This window comes from Cinclus cinclus, chromosome 5, assembly GCF_963662255.1.
Source record: "Cinclus cinclus chromosome 5, bCinCin1.1, whole genome shotgun sequence".
NCBI lineage: Eukaryota > Metazoa > Chordata > Aves > Passeriformes > Cinclidae > Cinclus > Cinclus cinclus.
The window spans coordinates 9,003,656-9,027,079 of NC_085050.1; the positions used below are offsets into that span (position 1 = coordinate 9,003,656).

The following is a 23,424-nucleotide window of genomic DNA, read 5'->3' on the forward strand; positions in this document are numbered from 1 at the left end:
GAGCCGCGAGAACCTCCAGGGCCGGCCCGGCCGCACCGCCCCTCTCCTCCGCTTCCCTCCGCCAATGGGAGAGCCGCTTACTTGTTGAGGGCGCGCCCTCCCGCCAATGGGCGGCGCCGTTGTTGGGTTTGCGGGCTGTGGAAGCCGCACCCTGTCGGGCGGGGGCAGCTCGGTGCCTGAGGGGGCGGCGGGAGCGGCGGGAGCGGCGGGAGCGGCGGGAGCGGCGGGAGGCGGGGACCGAGACAGCGACAGCCTCGTCAGGGGACCGGTCGTGGCCACCCCTTCGCTCTCGCCCGTTCTCGTCTGTCCTCGGGTGAGCACCGCGGCGGTGACGGTGCGGAGGAGGCTGAGGGGCGCAGCCAGCGGCGGGCGGTCTGTGAGGGGGAGACGGGCGCCTTGGGGAGGGGAGGAGGGGGCGGCAAGGAGAGGCTGGGGCGCAGACGCTGGAACCGGCTCGTTAAGCCCGGAGGGGAGCCGAGGGGGCTGTGTCCGCCTGGAAAACGTGGCGGGGTGTGCGGAAAAACCATCTGCGCGCAGGCTGCCTGCGGTGAGGGGCTGCGGCGGGCTTGGGGTCACCGGGGAGGCGGGGGCAGGACGAGAGGGCTGCGGGTGCTGGCCGGGATGGGCGGCGGAGCTGAGCTGCGGGGGCAGGGTGCTGCCAGCCCTGCCTCAGGAGACGCGGTGCCTATCCCGTGCCCGTCGGGATGCTCCAGCCGCCGCAGGAAGCGGCCGCTCGGCGTTGGAATCTCCATTGCACCCAAGCGCTGCGTCTGCCGGCGCTGCCCCCGCCGCCCCTCTGCCTCACCTGCCCCTTGTGCCAGCCTCAGAGGTGACCTGCGGACTGTGCAGGGCCAAATGCGGGCTTTGGAGAGTCCAAGTCATCGTCCGCAGAGGACGTGGGAGTGGAGGAGGATTTGGGATGTGTGTGTGCGGTGTTGGGGATTGGCGGGGCACCAGCAGCAGGCGGGCAGTTGTTTTGTTTCCTCTGCTGGAAGGGGTATCTACGTTTTAGCGTTTCTAGGGTCTGCTTTTGATACAGAATGTCACATGCCTTTCTGCACGTAATTGCTGCACACTCGCTGTGCTGCTTTTAGGGTTGGTTCTTAATCTGTGTTGGCTTTAGTTAAAACTAGCAATTAGGGAGGGGGAAAATCCAGTCAAGCTGGAAAAATAACCATGGCTATGTTGAGACTGGGGGCTAGGAATAGCACTGCATTTACATCTTTTATGAGATACTGCTGTAACTCTGTGGTGTAACCTCGTTGCTGGTTTTGTTTTATTCTTTGCTTTTTTTGGGAAGTTGCTGTGTATCACATTGTCATATACCAAAGGTGTTCAGTTTTCTTGCACTATGACTTACGTTTTTATACATAGTTTTATAAAACTTGTCTACCTTGAGCTTATGAATTCTCAAACTGTAACTGCTGCTGGATAATTCTATGCTCTGCTGAAAGCTACAGGTATCTCCCTGCAGACAGGCTGTTTACTGCTCTGGTTTCTTGTAACGTGGCCATGTGTGCCAAAGGAATTCTTGAAAGTCCTTTACTGTTACAATTTTTTTTAATTTTTTTTTTTAGTAGAGCGAAAGAATTTTTTTGAAGGCATACAAGCTATTTCTAAGATAGGCTTCCTTTTTTGTTAATTAAATATTATGGTGTAACAATTCTACTTCTGAGTAAGGAAATATTCTTTTAATAGCCCTTGTGTACTAAGCAAGGAAAAAATGCAACTAGGGACTAGACTACTGAAACAGGTGGCTTTGGTATTTATATTCAGTAAACAGGTTTGGTGCCATCAAGTTTGATATAATCTTGAGTGAATGTAATGATCTATATGATTTGCCTCACAGAATTTAAAGTTATGATGGCTTAAAAGTTTAAATTTATGGTGGCTTTCTGAGGTGAGTTTTGAGGAACAGGTATTCACGAACTTTTACATCTTCACTGTAGTGAGATAATATGTGCATTACTGTGTTTGCATATTTAAGTGTCTTGTAGTTTTACTGGAGTTCTGTTTTCTGTATGAAGTTCCATGTAGAGAATAGTGCTTTTTAGCCAAAAGCTGTTGTGTTGGCTGAATGTTTTCTTTCTATGGTTGGTGATTGTAAGTGGGAAAATCTGAATGTGCTTCACCTGAAGCAAGTATTTTTGCTGGCATGTTGTGCCAGTAAGTTCATTAAAGTATGGTTCACTAATGCTGTGGCATGAAGAAGGTAATTTACTGAATCAGTATTTTTCTGTGACAGTTTTTCTAGGTGTTTCCAACAGAAAATGACTCAACTTTTCTCATTCTTTGACATTCACCATGAATATTAAATGTTATTTTGCATGTATGGGTGGACCTCTGAGCAACCTGGTCTAGAGGAAGATGCCTGTGGCAGGGGGTTGGAGCTAGATGATCTTTAAGGACCCTTCCAATCCAAACCAGTGTGTGGTTCTCTGTATGGAATTGGATCATCTGGTGACATTAGGCAGAGAAAACCCCTCTGAGGCCTGAGAGACTTTGACAGAAGTAGGGCTAAAACTACTACTGCTCCAAGTCTTGGTTTTTGAGGTGTAGTTTCACAGCATGAACTGCCTTTAGCAAATCTCATCCAACGTTTTGTGACTTGGTATAGGAGGAAAAAAAATATGAAGTAGGCAATTTTAAAATAAATAGAATAAAATAATAGAACTGATAGTTTCAAACTAGGAGACGGTTGTTTAGCATGTTGATTGCTATAATGCATCCAACTTCTATGTGACAAGTGTGTCCTGAGGAGCCTAGGCAGTAGATCTTTTACCCACTGCTTTTCTGACTGGTAGAAATAACTTTCTTAATTATTCAGGAGTTGTAGCAGTGGTGAATAGTGAGTAATTTGTAAACCCCAAATTGTTGCTGTGCAAATGAGCCAGTCCTGCTGTGAGGGAAAAATATATATTAATAAAACTTGCCCAGTACTTCAATGAAGTAGAGCATATCAATGTTCCTTTTGCTGTGCAGCAGAGACACCTGAAGCATGAGGGCATGATGAAAAAGCCAGTCTAATTTTTGTGACTTTGATGGCTCCTAAATTAGAGCTTACTCTTAGACCATGCTGCACCAGAGAAAGTGATCTGTGAAACAGCACTGTATCAGTAATACAGACTGCAACTAAATATTTCTTAGGCAGTTTTAGGGTGGTATGTGCTTTATATTTGAAAAGTGATTGAAAAGATTGTGAGCAGATGTGAATGCAAGTTTACTGTGCTGATTCCATTGTGCAGGTCATTTGACATCTGCTGAAGAACCTGTCTGAAGGTCTTCTGTAAAGTTATGCATCTTCTATAGTGACAGATTCAGAACCAGATATATTTAAAAAATAATACAAGTCCTTAGATTACCTAAGTTAGGCAGTTTCCATTCATACAATTTAATCAGCCTCCTCAGGGGAACAGGAAAATATTACCTAGTCTTGCTACTTATTCAGCATTTCTCTTCAAAAATACTCTGGTTTTGTAGGGCTGAGAGCAGTAGCTGTACAAACCTGTCAGTAGAGAAGGGTGTGAAATATAAAGCATGTGAACCAGTTTCTGTCCTAAGGAAAGCTTTTCATTAGAGGTACTGATGCTTAAAAAGTACTAGTTACATGGATTTTGATCTGTAGTAATTTTTACTTTAAAATTACCCTTTTCTATGGCTACTTTTTCTTTCACTTTAAAGTATCATGTATGCAATAACAGGGTTCTGTAGGAATGTATGATAACATCTGTTACCATCTCAGTAAAGCATCTGTTGTTTATTGAGAATTATCTTGATAATCTTTAGTCAGATTGAAGTAAGTAATTGGTTTCTTTCCTCACCAGCAGTGGATGTTGTTTACTGTGGTCTTATCAGTTCACAAAGTTTAGTGGTTGATAGTTGGGGAATGTAGGGGAAGAGACTCCAGGAAACGCCCTTTTCAGAAGTTCTGCTTTTCGAATCAGGTGTGAGCTGAGATGGTGTCATTTGCCATGAGGGTCAGGTCTAACATCCCAGCCAACGGTCCTGGCCTTGAATAAGTTTAAGTATTGCTGCTACTCTGGGCAGTTTCAAAGTCTAACTGTTCTTCACTTCAGGGCAAGTAAAGGTTTAGTGCGGAGATGGATTTGAATAACTACTGCCCCTCGGGCTGGCTGACCAGTGTGTGCCTGCTGGTGTTGCTGGATTGACTCTGACCTTTCAGAGAAACTGAAAATGTTGTCCTTGAAGGTGTAGCCAAACCGGAGTAACAACTTCTTCAGTCCCTTCCTAACTTCCTCCCTTTGACCTTGCTCGTTAGATTGCATTCTGAGGAATGATCTCTGCCTGCTCTGCTGGGTTCAGTTGTTATCCAGTGAGAGATCAGCCTTTCAAACTCAAATCGGTTGCACTAACAAGTGGAACATCAAAAGTTTTTCGCTATCATTTATTTGAATTATTTTTCTTGCAGATTAATTAAAAATTGCATAGGTGAAAGCAAACATCAATTCAGTTTAACAACTGATATTACGAACTACTGTTTTAAACTGAGATTTGGTGTATGTGTGCTCTTCAGACTAATCAAAAATTCCTTTGAATTTTTAATTGACTAATATAGGGGGTTTTGTCTCTTTTAGATTGCTGATTTTTGTACCATATGTTACATAGTATTTTCAGATGTAGACTCGGGAAGTCTGAAATATAAGGAGTAAAATATTTCAGAGTTTTGAGATTTTGTTTTTCTTTCATACACCTAATTGAAATGCTGTAAAGGGGTCACGGTGGTAAATGCAGTTAATCAGTAACAGTTTATGGTATTTTTGATACTTTCAAATCAAAGGAGTAGATGAATGTTGTCATACAGTTGTGCTCCAAATACAAGGGGGCAAAAAAAAAAAATCTAGGTTTTGGTTGGAATCAGTAAACACATAAAAGCAACCTCAGATTAAAAACTGTAATTTGACTTGGAGCCAAAGAAACTTAGGTTTTCTGGAGGTTTTTTATTTGCTTATACAAATTTCAAATGTATTGTATTGTTTTCCATGCTTTTTATTTCTGTCTTGTTTTAGATCTTGAATCTTGAGAGGTCTGCTACACTATTTCAGTTCTATTATAGTTATGCCAGGTTAAACCAAAAAGTGTTGAGGAAAACCTTGACCCATGGAAACTGTCTTCTCTGTTTTTTATGTTGGCTGTTTTGTGTTGATGTTGTTCAGGGTTTTTTTTTCTTTTGGTGCTGTTTTGTGTGTGTGTTTCAAATGACTTAACAAAAATCACTGTTGGTGCATTGTGACTGTGGAGATGATGGATAAAGCATACCCTGAGTTTAGTGTTTAGCAGACGAAGCAATTTCTTTAGGTATTGTCACTGCCAAATATTGATGAAAATCTTTCAAGTACATACACTTGTGAAGCATCCGTGCCACCTAAAATTCATTGAAAGAACACTTTGCTGCTCTCATGCATTAGCTGAGAGGTGCCGCATACTTGGCTTTTTTTTCTCCAAAAGGTCTTGTCTAGCAAAACTGTGTGGTGACCTTGAATCAGCACAGTTTAAAGTATTCCAGTTAAAGGGCCTTTGTTTTTCTCTTCAATTTCTGAAGCTGTTTCATCCAGCTGAATTGAACAGGAAAATGGTTATTTCAAATGTAAAAGGTTTCTGCCAGTAGTGAGATATGATGGCCAAACTTGTGCCCCTGCTGAGAGGGGCATGGCTCCTGCTTTGTTCTGGGAAGCAGGAGTGTGGCCGTGTAGGTGTCACACACCTGCCAGCCAGTCAGGGTATGGGCAGCTCTGATCCAGTCCAAGTGTTTTTTGCCACTTGCAAGGCCAGCCTTGGTGAGCCAGTGCTCAGAGGAGGGAAGGAGGGAGCACGGGACTAATGCAAGATGTAGGGGAGAACATAACTTAGAGGATATGTTTCATTAGTTTTGTCTTTTTTTTTTTTTTTCCTAGTTGTTTTCAGTTACTGGATAGATTGCCATGATTTTCAGGTAAAATTCTACACAGCTAATGTGTCACTTTATTTTTAAATGTCACGTCCCATTTCCACATGATTTGAATAATAGATTCGGTGTAAAGCACAGGATTCTATTTTGATTCCAAAGTAAATTTTCTTTCCTTACTGTGGATATTATTTTTAAGTCTACTAGTACATAGCAAAGTGTGGGGGTTTTTTGGTGTTTTTTTTTTTTTTTTTCCCCCACCCTCTTGAGCTTAGAGTAACATTTTTTAGATGGCAACTCTTCAAAGATATTCTGGTGATCTCAGTTTTAACTGATAACTTTGAAATATTTCAGAATAAATTTGTCTTTTATAGGTGAATTAAGGATAAAATGGTGTTTGTTTTCGTGCATTAATTTTCATGAGGTGTTGCTGGCCAGAAGTATACAGTTAAAATTTATTTAGGTATATAAAATGTTTATGGTACAGTATTACAATGGTTTTGAACCTGTAAATAGGTGGAAAAATAAAAATGATCTTAGATGTTTGCTTAGATCTCAGCTGTACATATAAATATATGGCTTTTTCCCTTTTTAGTTATATAGGGATTTTGGTAAAAAGTTAGTAAATTCTTTAGAGCTTTGCCAAAGTAAGTGAAGCATACATGATGGGGAGGGATATAAGATAGCAATCCTTAATCCAAAGGGAAGCTGTTTCATCTCCTGAGTATCAAGGGAGGTTGGTTAACCAGTGTGAGCCAGCTTAGGGGTAAAAATGAGCTAGGACACAGACTCTCATTCGACAGTGTGAAAAGGGTCCTGGTTTATTCTTGTTTACAGCTTAGCCGTCCTGACTCTGACTACGGCAGGCTCCTGCTGTAGGGTCCATCTGCAGACTCTGACTGCTGGCTGTTGCCTGCTGGACTGTGACTGCAGGCCTTTACCTAGCTCAGCTATGGCTGCGGGCTGTAACTCCATCAGACCCACACTGACCTCATAGCAGATCTTTTACTACAGCAGCTCCCTCCCTTGTTTCATTCTTCTTTGTGTGTCTCTGGGTCGTTCCTTCTTCCTCCAAGATCCTCACTGACCAGCCAACCCACCTCTTTTATCACACCTAATTAGTCACAGCTGTGACCCATTAAGGGCAAGGCCGTTCTTCTTCTTTGGTAATTTGTACAGTTGTGATTTATCAGGGGCGAGGTTGCCTGTAATCCTTTCTACACCTACAGGTTTCTATGCCTTTGTCTCAGAGAGGACCATCCTGTTCTTTGATTCTCTTGCTGCTTGTAACTCAATGTCTGTTTGTGTGGTTTTCTACTTTAGACTTGCACTGATCTTGACACTGCTGAGTTATGTGGATCATCTTATACTGAGTTTCCTGCCTCTCTCCTGAAAGGAGAATTTGTGATTGCAGCATAGGGTAATGATTTTGACTGGTGGGATGTCCACTTCTAGACCTGCCATAGTCTTCATTGTTGACCTGGGACACTTTCTTTGACTCAGACTCTTTGTCTGTTAATGGAGGTGTTGGTTTAAGGACATGGCGAGGCCAGTGAAAGTTCATATGCCCTTGCTTCACACTAGTGGAATGATAGTCCTTCCAGTATCCTCCTACTTTCCCTCACTGCAGAGTCTTGGGGAGGAGCCAAGAGCAGGGAACACAGTGAACAGTTTGCTGCACAGCTTGGAAGAAGGTAGTCTCTCAAACTGTCCTCTGGCCTGCCCAGCCACCAGAAAATAAAGAGCATTTTGGCAGCAGGTCAGCGAAAGCCAGAAGTGGTGAACAGAAGGCTGGGAAACATGCTTAAAATCTGAATGTCAGCCAGGAAAGCTGGACTTGGGCAGTCTTGCAAATTATGAGGGCAGCCTTATTAATTGAACATTCTGGCTGGTGGAAAAGTTGCCTGAGGCATAGAGTCTTTATGGGTCAATATTTACCACTGAAGTGGGGAGACAACTCTCCACACCTCAAGCAAAGCTCACAATGTCAAAATTAACCTTTGTAGCTGTATTTGCCTCTTCAACTGCAGGTTCAGGGGGTCTGGGATCCTATGTAATGTGAGTGGACTGAAGCATTGAGAGAGCTGCTCTCCCAAAAAAGACAGGGACTTCTATTGTTCTTGCTTTTAAAAATCAATCATTAACATAAGTGTGTCCATTTTGTATGTAAGCATTTATTAAAACAACTCTGAAATACTAAGAATGCTAAAGATTGCACAATTTAAAAGGATGTGAGTGATTACGTACTTAGGTTATCCTGGATTTGTTTTTCAGAATATCACCTTTTTGAAGAGCTTAAGTTTATTCCTACATTCCCTGATTTTTGGGGTCATTACTGTCCCTACATATGTTGCTAAAATATGTTAGTCCTGTGCCAACTATATTTTCAGAAATTCATTGCACCCCCAAGTCAAATGGGGGCACATTATTGCCCTTTTTCAGTAGTATAGCTACTCAGATCACTTAACAAGAATGAGGCAGATTCCAAATGTCTCTTTTTCTTTGCAGACTTCTAGTCAGAACTAGACACCTTCCTAAATAAATTCTGGTATTGGTACTGGTATGATTACCTGTTGTGATACCAAATACGTATTTTACGGTAGAAAGAAAAGGTGAGGTAATTCAGTCTGAAATCTCATATTTGCTACTTTGTTTCTTGTTCTACAGTTTTTGCTTGTTTATTTTAGTCCTTAATTAGATGTGTTTATCGTTAATGAATAGGATTAATTCAGTTAATTTGACTGAAACTCAAATCTAAATTTATTCTTTCAAGGATTTGATGATCTGAGAGAGTAATCTGATAATTTTCCCCTCCCTCCTCTGTGTTGCTATGGTAATCCTAAATTGGAACCTTGTTTCTGCAAACCCTTTTTTCCCCCTTTTCCCCCCAACTAAGTTTTATAATAGCTGTGCAGTCTGTTCTCAAGCCAAAATATTGATAATACATTGTTTTTTCTTTATTTGGCTGTCTCATTTGAGGTAAAGTTGAAATTAAGCAGCTTGAACTTGCCTTTCCTTTTTCTAGCTCTCGAGAGACTTTATGGCATTAATTTTTTTATTCATGTTTCAGACAAACATCGTTTAGGGGAAAAGCAAGAAAAAAAAGGCTCAACTAAAGCAAAAAGACCCAAATGTGTCCGAGTGTAATGAAAAGCTGTTTATAATTGTAACTGCAGAAGTGAACATTCAAGTTGCAAAGTCCGTAAGTAGTCTAGCATCCAAATGTTCTTGCAATTCCAGTTTACAGCAGTGTTCAGGGCTTATTTGTTGAGGTGCTTTCAGCTACTTCTGGCATGGCTGAACTTCTGATGCAGCAGTAAATGCAGGTAGTTCTGGCAACTGTATAAAATATTTGTGCTCTTAATAAATACTGGTTTTTTTTTTTCCATGTAGAAAAAAGTAGAGATACAAGATCTAGCAGGGTTTATAGCAAATTGAGCATCAGGAGTAAGTAGAAAACCTGAATAAGATTCTTCATATGTCTTGTCATGATGCATGGGAATAATGAAATAATACTAAAAATAACTTGGATATTTGAGGAAGACTACATGAAATGTTTGCCTTAATTTTCAGTGAAGACATTCTGAACACATGCACATAGGTCACACTGAAGTGAAGTTATAAAGATTATTTCCATGAAAATTAAGGCCAACTTGCAGGTTAGTGGAACTGTGTAACATTTACTCTACAATTTTGAGGTAGGTGATGTGTGTAATTAGAGGCTCAGTTGCAGGAATTGTTATTAAATGGCAAGGCAGAAGGGTTTTGGATGGCTGGAGAGCAGTGAAAGTACTCACAACATTTAGAGGAAAAGGTGATTTGGGATAGTAATTGCATCATTAGTGTAACTTTAATATACAGAGATTTGTTTAAATTTAGAATGAAAAGCTGTTCTTTGTGGAGGTGAGATGAAAAGGGTATGAAGTGATACAGCTCCTAACAGAGGAAGACTTGTCAGAGAAATCTAACACCTCTTTTTTTTTTTTAAGATCCCTGACTTCTTAGAGAGGATACTTCTTGTAGAAGTTATCAAATGTGCAATACGATTCCATGTAAAAACCAGAGGCATGTTTTTGAGACAATTGATGTGGAATGGTGACAGGAGGTGTCAAATATGGATAGAATTTGATGACCAGTGGACGATATATTGAAATTATACAAGTAGTGAAATATGTCAGGACCAGTTTTGAGATTGTGTTTTCATTAAAATAATTTATCCATTCCTACTTCTCATGCCAATCTCATGATCTTCATCAGATGTCAAGTGTCATCAATACAAAAGGTTTTGTACAAAGTTGAGACCTTAAGACATGGCCAGTAGGAAAAGGAGTCATATTAAAGAGCATTAAAAGAATTGTAACACTTCAGGATGACAAACCTACCAGAGTTAGCAATGGATGTCAGTATTAGGATTACAAGTATACTGTTGTGGTCCTGCTAATATTTTTCTTTAAAGAAGTAAAGGTATTGACTTTTTCTGGTACTGGTGAAAGCTTACCTGAAAAATTGCATATAATTCCTATAACCCACCATCAAGTAAAAAGGACATTTGAACTAAAAGAGGTCCAGGGTCTGATTCTTGGAACTCAGAGTGTCTTTGTCTTATTTGATCTGGGGAAAGCAAAACATGGAAGAGATTGCTCTTCATAAAAGCAAGTGAAACAACACAGGTGGGTAAAAAGAGCTTTTTATGCTTGAAGTATAAGAACAAATGGGTATAAACTATCCAAGAATAAACCTAATGTGGAAATTAGAAAAGATGGTTCCTAAGCAACGGTGGCATAGGAGTCTGGAACAGCCTTCCCTTAGGAGTAGTGGAATAAGGCTGTCTTTAAGATGGAGCTAGTTAGCTTATATAAGGGGGAGGGGGAGGGGATGTAATGAAGTTTTCAACCCTACCTTGGGATTTGAGCTGCTTGACCTGGAATATGCATTTGTTCCCATGATTCCTGTCTTTAACTAAAGATGGTGCAATAACTTGACCAGATATTGCCCAGACATCATTTGGTACATGGGTGGTCTCTTTCTTGATAAGTGCACCAGTTGCATTCTGAGATATAGAAATGCTTCTATCAGGAGATAATAAATGTTAGACAAGTAGGATGGTTTAAATATTGTTTAATAATTTAATTTTGTTTAATAATTTAATTGTTTAATTGCTTGTATTTTTTCTTGTGGCTATATATTGAGTTTTGCCTTTAGAAAGCCCAAGTCAACACAACATAATTCAACAGATTTCGTAATGAATCCTGTATTGTTTCCTCTTCTTTCTGTCCTGTGTGATTGAAGGGAGCTGCCCACAGCACGTGCACAGCTATGTCATTGTCTTCATGTCTCTCTCAGAATTTTCCTTTGAGCTGTTTAAAAATAACTCCCATTGGTGCAAGCTGAAGGGTTGATGTGGTGAAAACACTCTTTACCACATTGCTGTGTGTTGCCCTGTTCCTGTGTATTGTCCTAGAGACACTGTCCATCTAATAAATTTGGAAATTTTTTTTTTTGAGGAAGCATTGTGCTTTTGATTGCACTAATGAGACGTTATCTCTGTATCTCTGTATCTCTGCTTCTTAGAAACTGATGGTTTTAGAGGAGACTTGACAAAGAAAAGGGTTCTACTGTGTTCTGCCTGACAGAAAGACACTAATTGGCAAATTGAGAAATTAATGTTGCCTGAGGTTGCAGTATTTTTCTAATTTATTCAATTGTTAAGGCATGTAAAATCATTATTTAATTCCTGCTGAGGTATTTCAGATCCAGAAGGGAACTTGTAAACACTCATTTGTGCAATTATTTAATCTGTATCAGTAACTTGTATTACTGGATGTAGTTTCATATGTGCAGAAAAACAGTAACTCCTTTGTATTTTTCTCTTCTCCATCTCTGTTACTTATTTGTTCTAAAGGTTCATCTAGAAAGCTTCATTTTAGGAAGGAAGTTCAAGCATGGAAAGTAGTTTAGACAGGACAGGTTAGAAATTTAATGATGTTTGAAAGGTTCCTTCCTGACTCTGCTTAATGTGTTTTATTGACTTCCCTTCAGCTGTTTGTTGAATTTCCTGTTGATTTTTGGGTCTAAATAATTGCCAAAGCAGTGCCTAGCCCTCTCTGTGTGCTAATAAATTGAATGGTATTCTAATGTTTTCAAAACTAATATAGAAGACTAAGAATCGGATCTTACTCCTTTAAATTGCTGTATTCACACATAATGATTAGTATGAATGGTAAATAATTACATGGGTATAATGTCAATTACTTAAATGGTACTTTGTACATGTTTAAGTGTTTGTGTTAGCTAAGTTACATCCCTAAATACAATTTTGGGAGAACAGTGATTGACAGTTAAATAATAGTTAATACTTTAAAGCTTGAATAAATGTTCATTGTTATGTGACTTTTGACTAAATTGCATTTAACCTGTTTTATTATTTATACATTCTGTCTTGTCATTTACTGTGGAACAGGTGTGGACTAATTAAAAGAAAAAAATCTGAATTTTGAAACTGTTAGTCAGTAGTCTCCAGAGCATGGATGACTTAGCAGATGTCATCTCAAGGCTCTTCTAATGAGGAGAATTTGTTTATGAATAGTGGTAGTTTGAAAGAATGTATTAATGTGTGAGATAAGAAAACTGTACAAGGTGATTATCTTGACTTTTTATTCTTGAAGTATGTTTTTCAATTAGATTGTATTGGATTTGTCATGGTAACTGAAAAGGTGTCAGATTAAAATAAATAATGTTATTGCCTTGGAGTAATAGAAATAATTACTGTAAAGTCAAACAGTTACTTTCTTCTAATTCATTTAATGCAGAAGACATTGGAAACTTAAGTTTCCTGCTTCTGGTGAACCAGGTAATATATTTGTTAACTGATAATATATTATTAAACACCAGAGAGAAGAAAAATCTTTCTGGCTGTATATTAATTTTAGATTTTTTTTCTTTTTCTTTCATCTATATGTCAAAATTGGAGTATTGCTTAGTTGTCTTAAATTGAAATAATTTATTTATTATGTGGTCTTGGATAATATTCCCTGCAGATGTGGCCTATGCTACAGCTAGTTCTGAAAGGGATACAGTCAATATCACAATAATTTGTATTTTCAGCAGCATGTTTAGATGTAGCATTTTGGTCTCTTCTTTCATGAGAGTTATGTCAGCTTTCTTTTTAATATTTTGTCTTGTTAGGTATTACCACTTTTTTTTCAAGTAACTGTTCTTAGAGGTAATTTTTCATCTTGACACTGTGTCTCACAAAATTGTAACTGTTTTATGAAGTGAAGGTGCCTGTTGCTATGCAGTTTGATCTTTAGAGGATGAATCAGACAAATCTGATTTCCCTCCCTTCCTCCAAAGAAAAATGTGTGTATATCCTTTCCAAGACTTGTTGGTTTAGATCAGTGTCCCTGTAAAAAGATGTTGAGTTGTGGCTGATGGGCAGGGTGGGACCTGCACAGAGCAGTTTCACCACAGGGAGACACAGTGCAGTGACTGGACAATGGGTGCTTTGGCTTTTGTTACCATCAATTTCTTCCTAGGCTGTGCAAGTTCTAGAGAATGGAAACAAGTTAATTTGAGATAAGTCTGTGGCTTGCTTGAGACTTGGGGGAGAGCGGGGAACTTGAGTTTGGCATTGAGAAAGTTCAGGGGTAAGACTGAAAAGAGACTCATAAATAAGAATAATTTAAACTGGTGAGACATATTGCTATTGTGTGTCATTGGATATCTTCATAAAACCATCTGAATTTTATCAATGTTGCTAGAGGTTTGGGAGATTAAAAGGGGGAAAATGAAGTATTATATGTCTGTTGTTAGCTGATAGATTTATGAAATTCTGTAGTGTCTGGTACTAACAGGAGATAAAATGGTGTGCAAGTATGACAAAGGAGAGAAAATGAAGGTTGATTTAGTTTGGAGGAGACAGAAGAGAAGAACTGAAATAAATAGAAAAATATGTTGATCCAGTAAGGTCAGAAACAGGTTTAAAAGTCTGGATTCCCTTGCACAGGGGATTTCTCTAAGTTTTGTTTTTTGTTTTTTTTTTTTTTTTTACACATATTATGTTTATGCACTTTTAAAAAAGTCACATTCTGTCTTAGCCCATGGGACTTTCTGCTATGAAGTATTGTTACAGTCAAGAGCTTAGCCCAGTGCAAAATAAGATTATACATTTTGTATCAGTTATACTTGGAATGGTAGAATATATGTGACTTCTGTCGTGGTGTAAAGCATGAATTGTTACGTTGCTGCAAGCGTGTGTTATTCTGGTTTTAAAACTGCACAGGTCATAGTTCATCAGGCTACTTGGAGAGTTGAACCATTAGTATGAGTCTGACAGTTTCTGTCCCTTTAGACTAAGTTTTGACATTTGCTTCTAAAACCCCAAATAGTTTTGACTCTCACAGCTACAGAAAGTCTTTGTACACAAAAAAAGAACACTACAGAATCTTTTCCTGATGAAATCAGGGCAGTTCACTGAATAATCATCAGGCTGGATGTTTGAACATTAGAACTGCTGGGCTTGTTTTGGATTAAAATAAGAGAAAAGCTTTATGAGCTGAATCTTCTAATTTCTAGCTTCAAAGTAGGTGAAAATGAATGGCCAGTGTAAATTACATTAATCTTGTGTGGGGACTTCTGGAACAGACTTCATAGAATATACTGGTTTCTGGATATGTGTAGGAAGGTAACTTAAAAATGGGGTAGTAAATGTCATTAATCATGGGGCCCTATGGAATACATTTTTGTAAGATTTGTGTTGTATTTCATAAATTTTATCAGATGCTTTGTTACAGAACAACTCTGACAAAGTAGAAGTTGCTTGGGGCATAATGTGCATTTAAGTATGTGGATGTGTTAGATACTAATGAAATCCCTGAGGGCAGGAACTTCTGAACAGACACAATTGCGGGTTTGGATTGGCAGGGCTTGTTTACAAGTTCCCTCCCCTGCTCTGTCCAGCACCTCCCAGCATGGCTGCACAGACAGATGTGCAGACTCAGCCTTGTGGGCAGCCCAGTGTGGAGATGGCTTCCCACAAGGAAGAGTGAAAATAATACAGTGCTCTGGAGAAAGCATGATCCAGTTAGACTATATGGAAAGAAAGACTTAAGGAGTAGATTTTTCTACATATAAAATACCACTGTTGTAAAAACAGATACCACAGTTCAGATTTAATGCAAGTGATTATTGTTTCCATTTGACACAGTTGTTTGGCTCATCTCCTTGGAGAGCTGCTTACCAGTTTCTAAGGTTTTGTTGAGATCAGTTGTATTTCACATGGACAGAAACTGCTGGCCTGTATCCAGCTGCATACTCTTTGGGAAATAGCTTTAAAAGCTGGGTTTAGAATTCTGGCTTGGAATGCTGCATACATGTCATGGTGCTTTGCAATTTTTGATGCCAGTAGCCTCTCAGTGAACTTGAAAGAACTGCACATATGTATTTTGGCAATGAAACAGTGGCAGTTGGGTTTCTAGAAAGAGTTCATTTTACAGCTTGAGTCAGGAATGAAAGTACTTAGTGCCATGTGAGTGATTGAGGAACCTTGTCTAACTCCCAACTGATTTGACAAATCTATATATCCTTGACATTCATTATTTTAACTTAAATTTCTGGTTCTGGAATTATAAGCACCATGCTGACTGGGTGTGATTTTTAGAACACAGTGAGGAAAAGTCTCTGGTCACTGCTAGTCAAGCCTAAACAGGAGTGCTGGTACAGTATTTTTAGAAGTTTTCTAGGTGGTGGTGGTGGTAAAGTTGAGGGATGGGAGTACAGATTGTCTGTGGTTAGAAGAGTTGTTGCTTGGATAGGGATCTGAATAAAATCAATAAAGGTGATACAGCCAGTGAAGTTGTTTTTTTTTTTTTTTTTTTTTTTTTTAGACAACCAATAACAAGACAGATATATAGAAACACTGGGTTTTTTCCTATTAATTTTCAAATGTTTGTCAACTAAAACAATCCCTGCCTAAAGAAAGTCTTTAAAATGAACATTATCCATCCATAATCTGGAAGCAGGGTTATATGTTGAACAGGAGCCTTTCGTGTTTTACTTTGGGACTTGAATTCAGTAAGTCCACAATGCCCAGAAGCACAATTTCAGTTTTGTCCTTTTGGGTTTCATAGCAATTTTAAATGAGTTTTGTAGAACATTAAAGCCATGCAAAACTGTCGTGACCTTTGGATGCTTTGGTGTGCGTGTCTGTCTTTAGGTGATGTTTGGGGATGAACCTTAACAGAGGTCTTGTGTGCTTGGGGCTGGTGCTCTCAAAGCTGCGTGTGTGGAAGAGAGGAGGGAGAACTGATGTGCATCTCCTGGGCTTTTGGAGTCAGGACTGGGAGCACCCAGAATGTAATGCATCCAGCCTGGCCTCCAGGGAAGGCAGCCTTTCCTATGGGCCAGCTTTGTACTTTTATGAGTTCTGTGGCAGTTTACCTGGGTTATGTGTGCGATGCTTGAGAGCCATTCTGGTCCTTGTCCTCCTGCCATGCAGACAGAATCTCTGTGCCATGGCTGGTTCTTGTCTGTGTTTTGTGCATGCTGCTTTGCTCTGTTCACAGGGTTCAGTAACCCTCTACAGACCAGGAAGGTCCTGGTTCAAAAGTAAAGAAATAATAGATCTCGTGGAAAGTGTGGGAATGGCTCAGATTCCTGAAATGTTCAAGTCTGGGCTGTTTCTGATTCTGAAAGTCACTTCACTAAAATGGCCATGAAACACTGTGTTTATGTGGTTTGCAGTGACTGGAGAAACTGGTCTGCTGCTTTTCTCCCCAGATATAATTCTGAAACCCTGCAGAGCAGGGTAAATAACATATTTTTGTCACTGTCAGGTGGAAACAATGAGAATCTGAGATGGAAGAGAAATTCTGGATGTGCATGATGTTAATTTATGCAGCCATATTTAGTTGGGTAATACTTGCCTGACAAGGGAGATGGTGCAGTCAGGAAGATGGTTTTTTCATGGTGTTTCATCTGTTACCATGTGGGTGTTCATGACCCATGAGGTTTACCCAGAAGTAGGAAACTGCATAATTTTGGGGTGGGGAGCACATTCATACTTGCCTGTGAAAAAGAAAAACATAGATAAGCTGCTCCTAAAATATAGTTCGTAGGGGTTTCTTGACATGCTATTTCCTAATACGGAAAGAAGAACAATCTAATGCAGGAAAATGAGTGCTAGTAGCACTTTAATTTGTAGTTGATATATTTTAATCTGTAGGTTAAAATCATCAGGAACATTCTGAGAGATGGAAAACAGAATGTTCTTGGCTTTAGGAGCTGTGCAATGACATGAACTTTCTTACTGCCACCCTTAGACTTCTATGAAGATAATGTTAATATCCTTTGTATAGGCCATGCATTTTAAACACACTCCAGAAATGATTAGTGTAAGGTGGATAAAAGATGGTGTAACCACTATCTTCCTAAAATTTTTCAGCTAGCTGAAGGGTTTACAAATATCCAGTTAAACACTATGCAAAATAAGTTTTTTGAACTTGAATAATCCTGGCTGTTAACTGTCTGTTTGGAAATAGAACGAAAATACATATGTGACGTTGACATTTCAAAGCTATTTTTAAGTGCAAATGCAGTATAAAATCTCACATGGAAGGTTTATGACAAGATTAATGCTTAGGTTTGCATTCTCTGAAGATATTTGTTTCTTCCTGCTTACAGGCCTTTTAAAACTCTGTCCAATTCTACTGTGTTAAGAGAATAAATTGTGTCATAATTTGTGTCATTTTCTATCTTTCTCTCCCTCCCCCATTGAAACTGGGAAGTGCTATAAAAGAACAGAGGGGTGCCACTTAGAAAAACCCCAGCTGAACATGGAGAAAGTAATGAAAAATTCAACATCTGCTGCCTGATTCAAGCCTGCTTGAAATCTCTAGTCTTCATATTAAGCTTCTACCTTATTTATGTACTTTGATTCACTGTCTTCTTGCTTGAAGTGGTACCACACACGTCCACAACATTTGTGCTGCTTATATATCAAACCTGCTGGTCCCAGCATAATGCCTGCATACTCTCTAATCATGTAGCAATTTCTGAGTTACTTGGATACTCTGACAGAAAAAAATGGCAGAATTCATTTTCTGGTAATGAATATTCTGGTTAGTTCCATCTCAAAAATGTCAACTAACAGTCTCATAATAGTGCAGGGTTTTTACTTGTGAGGCATGTGCTGTAGCATCTCTGAAGTTGTAGGTATATCAGTAATGAGTTCATCAAGGAACTTTAATTTCTCCTTTTGGCAGTTTCCAAGTGGCACATTCTGTTACTTAGCCTCTTCATCCTTCTTTGTGTGCTTTCCTAATCTTTTGGAGCAGCTATACTAATTCTTTATACCTGTGTTAACATTTCCTGAAAAACATAAAGAAATCCATGGGATTCTTAAATTTGATGATGAGGAGTTATTACATAATTTTGAGTAGCAACAAGCGCTGCCACAGTATAATTAAGATTTATGATGTCCTCACCTCACAAATCTATGAACAAAATGGGATATTGTATAAAAAAGAACAGGTTTAGTCTACCTCTGATTCAAGTAAAAATGGCATCATGAAGTGTAAGATCTTAAAAAAAAAAAAAAAAAAAAAAAGGCAGGAGTCGAAGTCACAGATTCTGAAAACTAATTATCACTGTTGATGGATAGGCAAGTTACTTTTTTTCCAAAACTGTGTATCTCAGAGCAGGAGCAGAGAAGAACACAAGAGGAGTTGATGATTGTGATGCCTTACCATCACAGAATTAGCTATCATTTCATACAACCCAACTTTAGTGACACTGTTCTTATTGTAATATTGAAGTAACATACTAATACTTTTTCAGTCAGGAAAGCAAAACTGATTTGCTTATGCACTTTTCGTTTGCCCTTGCTTGAATAGGAATGTCTTGTCTCCAAATCAGAATGTGTAAGAGCTTAAGTAAGAGTTGTTATTAAGGTTTAATAATTTCTAGTAAATGAAGAAATTGAACTAGAATATCAAAATTCTGCTTTTTTTCAGAACTCTTCCATAAAACCCAGCAAGAGTAAATTGAAAAGCAGAGTCTGACAATTCATGTGCTTGAATTTTGGCATTTCAGTTTGTTAGTAGACTTTCTTGATTTAAAAAAACCCAAAAACTTCACTCTTTATTTATTTAACCCCAGTAGGTCTAGACTCACAGTTGTCTTGTGGATAAACCCCCATACAAAATCTTTTTCTGCTCACCTTTTTTAAACATTCCAGTTTCAGCTTCTTACCAGTAATGATAAATGGAAAATTTCTCATTGAGGTGTGGTATTTTCCATATTAGAGGTGAGATAAGCTGAGTCTTGATGTCTTTGTTCCTGTGTGTCCATAGGCAGTTCAGAGGGATTCTGGGCAAGCCACCTTCACTGTTACTGTCTGTGGGGTTTGTACACTCAGACTGTAATGTGGAGTTCCCCTTCACAGTCTGTCATAAATTCTGTGGCTGACTTGAACCCTTGGGAATACAGTACCTTTAAATTTCCTCTCACATTGTCAATGCAATTGTATTTAAAGCTAAAATGACCGGGTTTGAAGTTTTTGTATCTGATCAGTTTAAGAATTTATCCCAGGACATCCTCTGTTCCAGAGGGTAGTAACCAAATGAGTAAGTCAATAGATTATTCATTCCGGATTCAGAATTTTTTTCTGTGTTTAACCTAAAGTAATATTTGAAATACCCAACCAAACCCAAAAAATAACTCTTGTGCTTGCACAAAGTGAAATCAGAGCATTAACAAGTCTAAGGCGATGTTTTTATTCTTTGTGTGTAACTGAGGGAAAAAGAGTCTAACTAGTTTTCTCTCCTCTGTAAATAAGATGTGTCATCCAGCTGTTCTGAAAGAAGTTACTGTTGCAGAGTAGTTCAAAGGGTTAAATGACATTGTTCTGTTCATTGCCAAAACGCTTCAGAAATCTCATCCCTTGCTCTTCGGTCTCCATGAAAATAACTGGATCCTGGCCAAAATGGGGCCGCTTTCCTATGCACTGCTGCATTCAGTTGATCCTTTATGCATTGTGATATTGGTATTTTAGATGTGAGTACTTAAAGTTACTGAATTTCTGGTGTTTTTAAAGTATCAGGGAAGTAATTGTTCCTGTTGGAAAAAGTTTTAAGTTCTTCTGTCATTTGTAGGAGCTTTTGTTAGTCACAATGCTTTTTGAAATGTTTGACAATAGTGAGCATTATAATTTTACATTTTAAACATGAGTTTTTCAGTTTTTTTGTATTTGTGATAGCATTGGGTATATGTGTGGGATCTGTTTTTTCCCTAGACACTGATCTAGTATGACATTCTTGAAAAACCCAACAAACATTTAAATTATTAAAATTATATTTTGATGTCTTATTTTAGAATGTCCAGTCCCCTTTATTTAAAAGATGGGGAATGCTATACAGGTAATACCATCAGAAAAAATACAAAACCTTATGAGTAAAGTGAAACAGTGCTACTGTGGTCATATTGCACAGAGGAGGGGCTTGTTATTTTTGCTTATATTGCTGAGCCTTGAGGTCAAAAGAAAATCTTGCAGGAAGGAGAAAGCTTTTCTTTACCTCATCACTGTAGCTACAGCAGCCTGTTTTAGCCAACTTGAAACTGATTCTATGTGCAGTGTTCAAAGGAGCTCTGGACTCCTCCGCCTTCTGCTGAAGCTGCTTCTGAGCTCCGCAGTTCTCATGCAGCACTGCAGCCTCCCCATTGCCGTGGGAAGGGCCTGTGCTGTGTCCTTTTCTTCTTGAATTGCTGTGTCAGGAGCACCCCCAAGTTTACAGTGGACAGGTAAAACCTTGTCCTCAGTCACAGGTCCTGACCTAGTTCTCACTGCTGTCTAAAGCCACCAGTGCAAGCACTGCACATCTCTCTGAAGCTGCTGTTCTGTCAAGCAGCAGGGGATTGTTCTCTGGTAAGTGCAGATGGCTTTGCTTCTGGGGACTGTGTGGAGTACTCTTATGGAATCTGGGGACTTTCATGGCTTTAAGGGTGTTGTTTCCTAGGAAAATCTGATTTCAAATGCTGGTATATGGACATTTTCTTACCTAATTAATTACATTGGCAAATTCACCATCTAATTTTACTTCAGTACATTGGTGACTTTTTCTTAAAGAGAAACTTATGTGTACATTTGTGTCTTTTTACAAATCCAGTATTGGAATTAGAAGTCTAGCAGCTTTTATAACTTTAGTTTAAGGCCAGTGTTCATTTTTGGGTCAGACATGCTGATCAAGCTTTGCTCCTTGGATAAAGCTGGGGCCCTGCCCTTGGAAAGCTGGTGATCTGATTTGACCTGTGTTCAAAAATCTCAGGGCAGTGGCTTATTGGTGTGTTTGATGTGAGGCTTGGGAAGTGCATGTGGGTTCACAGAAACCTAAAAATAAGCACTATTTGGGTTAAACCTCTTTATTTGTATGGACTAGTGACCCTGATGGCAAAAATAAATATCCATTTATTTTCTGGTACTGCTGCCACCATCCATGAATTTAAGTAGTGTGAAAGTATTTTCATTTTACATTGTCATGGTACTTTCTGCACAAGTGGAAGATGAAAGTGTGAATTAGTGTCTTGACTCACTCCCGTGCTGTACTTGTTCAGTGTGTGTCGCTGAGTCTCTGTGATATCCGTGGTGAATTTTATTGTCCCAATAAAGCAGGCTGGAAAAATACTTAGAACCAATGTTTTCTGTTCAACAAATTGTCAATAAGGCATAGACTCGTGGTATCTCCAGTGCAGCTCTTCTTATTGTACAGGCTGTTAAATTTAACATTTAAGAGAATTAACCTGAGCAAGTCAGTTTCCATGGAGTAAACTGCTGAATGCATCAAAGAAGCCAGTGAGACCTGCTAAGGTATTTTGAAATTTTATAAGTTTTGTAGCTGAAATTTCTTGGGTAAGGTATGCCTGAATGATTTGGGAATTTGCATTTTGTGCTAGAAGATAATTTTAAAAATAGTATTACCTGTTCTGACAGAAAATTTGTCCTGTTAGCAAGTCTGATCAGTTTGACCTGAGCGTAGGGGAAGGATTAAGGAGGATTTTTGGTTCTGTCTCTGAGTCTGACATTCAGTCTCCAGCTGTCACCAACTTTCTAGCAGAGGAAGGTGCTATTTAAAAGAAAAAAAGAAAGGTGTTGGAAAACTGGAAATGCATTGGAAGCTGCAAATAACATGAACATATTGTGCCTGTGGAACTTATTTTTCCCAAAACCTAAGAGGGAAGGGCAGATTGATACATTTCAGAGCAGATTCTGATCTCAGTGCAGAGAGATAGTAGAAGGTATTCTGGAAGTTATATTAAAATATGTTACACAAAGGTTTTTAAAGCAAAGTAATTTACTCAGTATTGTATATATGTGATTAGGAAATTTCAATCTCTGTTCAAGGGTAAATGTGTCTGTTATTTACTCCTAAGTGTTAAATGTCTCCATACTTTTGTTAGTAGGACTGAAAGACCCTGTCACCTCTGTGACCAGTTAATCTTTCTGGTTCACCAAATATATCAAGCTACTGATCCTACAAGTCACACTTGTACTCTTCAGATTGTTTTTGTAGCCCTTCTGTGAACTGTGATATTTCATCTCTGTTATTGAAGTGGGTGATATAATATTCTAGTAGTAGGGGGTTTTTAACGTTAGGGAAGGTAATTTTTCTGCTTCTGTTTTTCTTTGATTTTACTATTACAGTACAACACCTGGCCACAGGATAATCCTGCTGATATCTGTGTGGTGATCTATGACAGATCCTGAATTCCCTTCTAATTTTGCCTTTTCAGCGTTGAGTATTTCTGGCGTAATTTTTGTCTCCATTTGTGCTCCTTTGCATTAGCTATGTTAAAATGAATTTTATGATATTACACTATCATCAAATAAAAACCACAGAATCAAGAAACTTACTTGAATTGGGAATCAGATTTCTGAAATAAAATTGCAGGCAAATCAGCTTCAGTAGTATTTGGCAGTGTAATTATGAGGACTCATTTTGGGGGCTCTTTAAGTGCAGGTTTTAATCTCAGTGTTGGAGTAACTTCATAAAATAAATTTATCTGAAAACCCTGAGACTGCTCTGAAGAATAACCCTGGAGTCCATGTTTTTCACTGAACTGTGAGAATTATTTCTGGGGCTAATAGACACCGAGTGTCTAGTAGTGGGAAGAAGTGTCCACTGCCATAAGCACCATTGGTGCTTCTCTGATAAGAAACAATAGAAAAATACATGATGAGCTTGCAGAAGTCATAGTTGTACTCTGTGTCTGAAGAAATGAAAGAGACACTGGTGAAATTCCTGTTTTGTCATTTGCATGCAAATTTTGTGATGCCTTTGTGGAGCTCTTAGAGTTTCAGCAGAAAATCTTAGGTGTCTGTGGTTTAAGATACTTATTTAGAAAGTTTCTTTGTGTTTTATGAACAGTGTGACATTTTATGTTTTCAGTTATCACTTTCCCTAATCTTTCATGAGTTTATGCACTGAACACTTCCAGAAACACTGTATGAGAAACATATGGAACTAGTAGAT

At 38.9% G+C, this 23,424-nt stretch overlaps 1 protein-coding gene across 9 annotated transcripts in view; it reads left to right on the top strand.

Annotated features, from left to right (window-relative positions):
- The first annotated feature begins 481 nt into the window (after positions 1-481).
- The window catches only part of ADD1 (adducin 1), a 62,830-nt gene continuing 39,887 nt past the window's right edge, over positions 482-23,424 (top strand). For 4 of the 9 annotated variants that reach the window (XM_062492641.1, XM_062492642.1, XM_062492646.1 and 1 more), the window contains exon 1: positions 485-547. The gene's annotated coding sequence lies outside the window, so the exon portion shown is untranslated. Of the gene's footprint in view, positions 548-23,424 lie in introns of all 9 variants that reach the window. The other 5 variants (XM_062492643.1, XM_062492648.1, XM_062492645.1 and 2 more) reach the window with 4 other exon arrangements.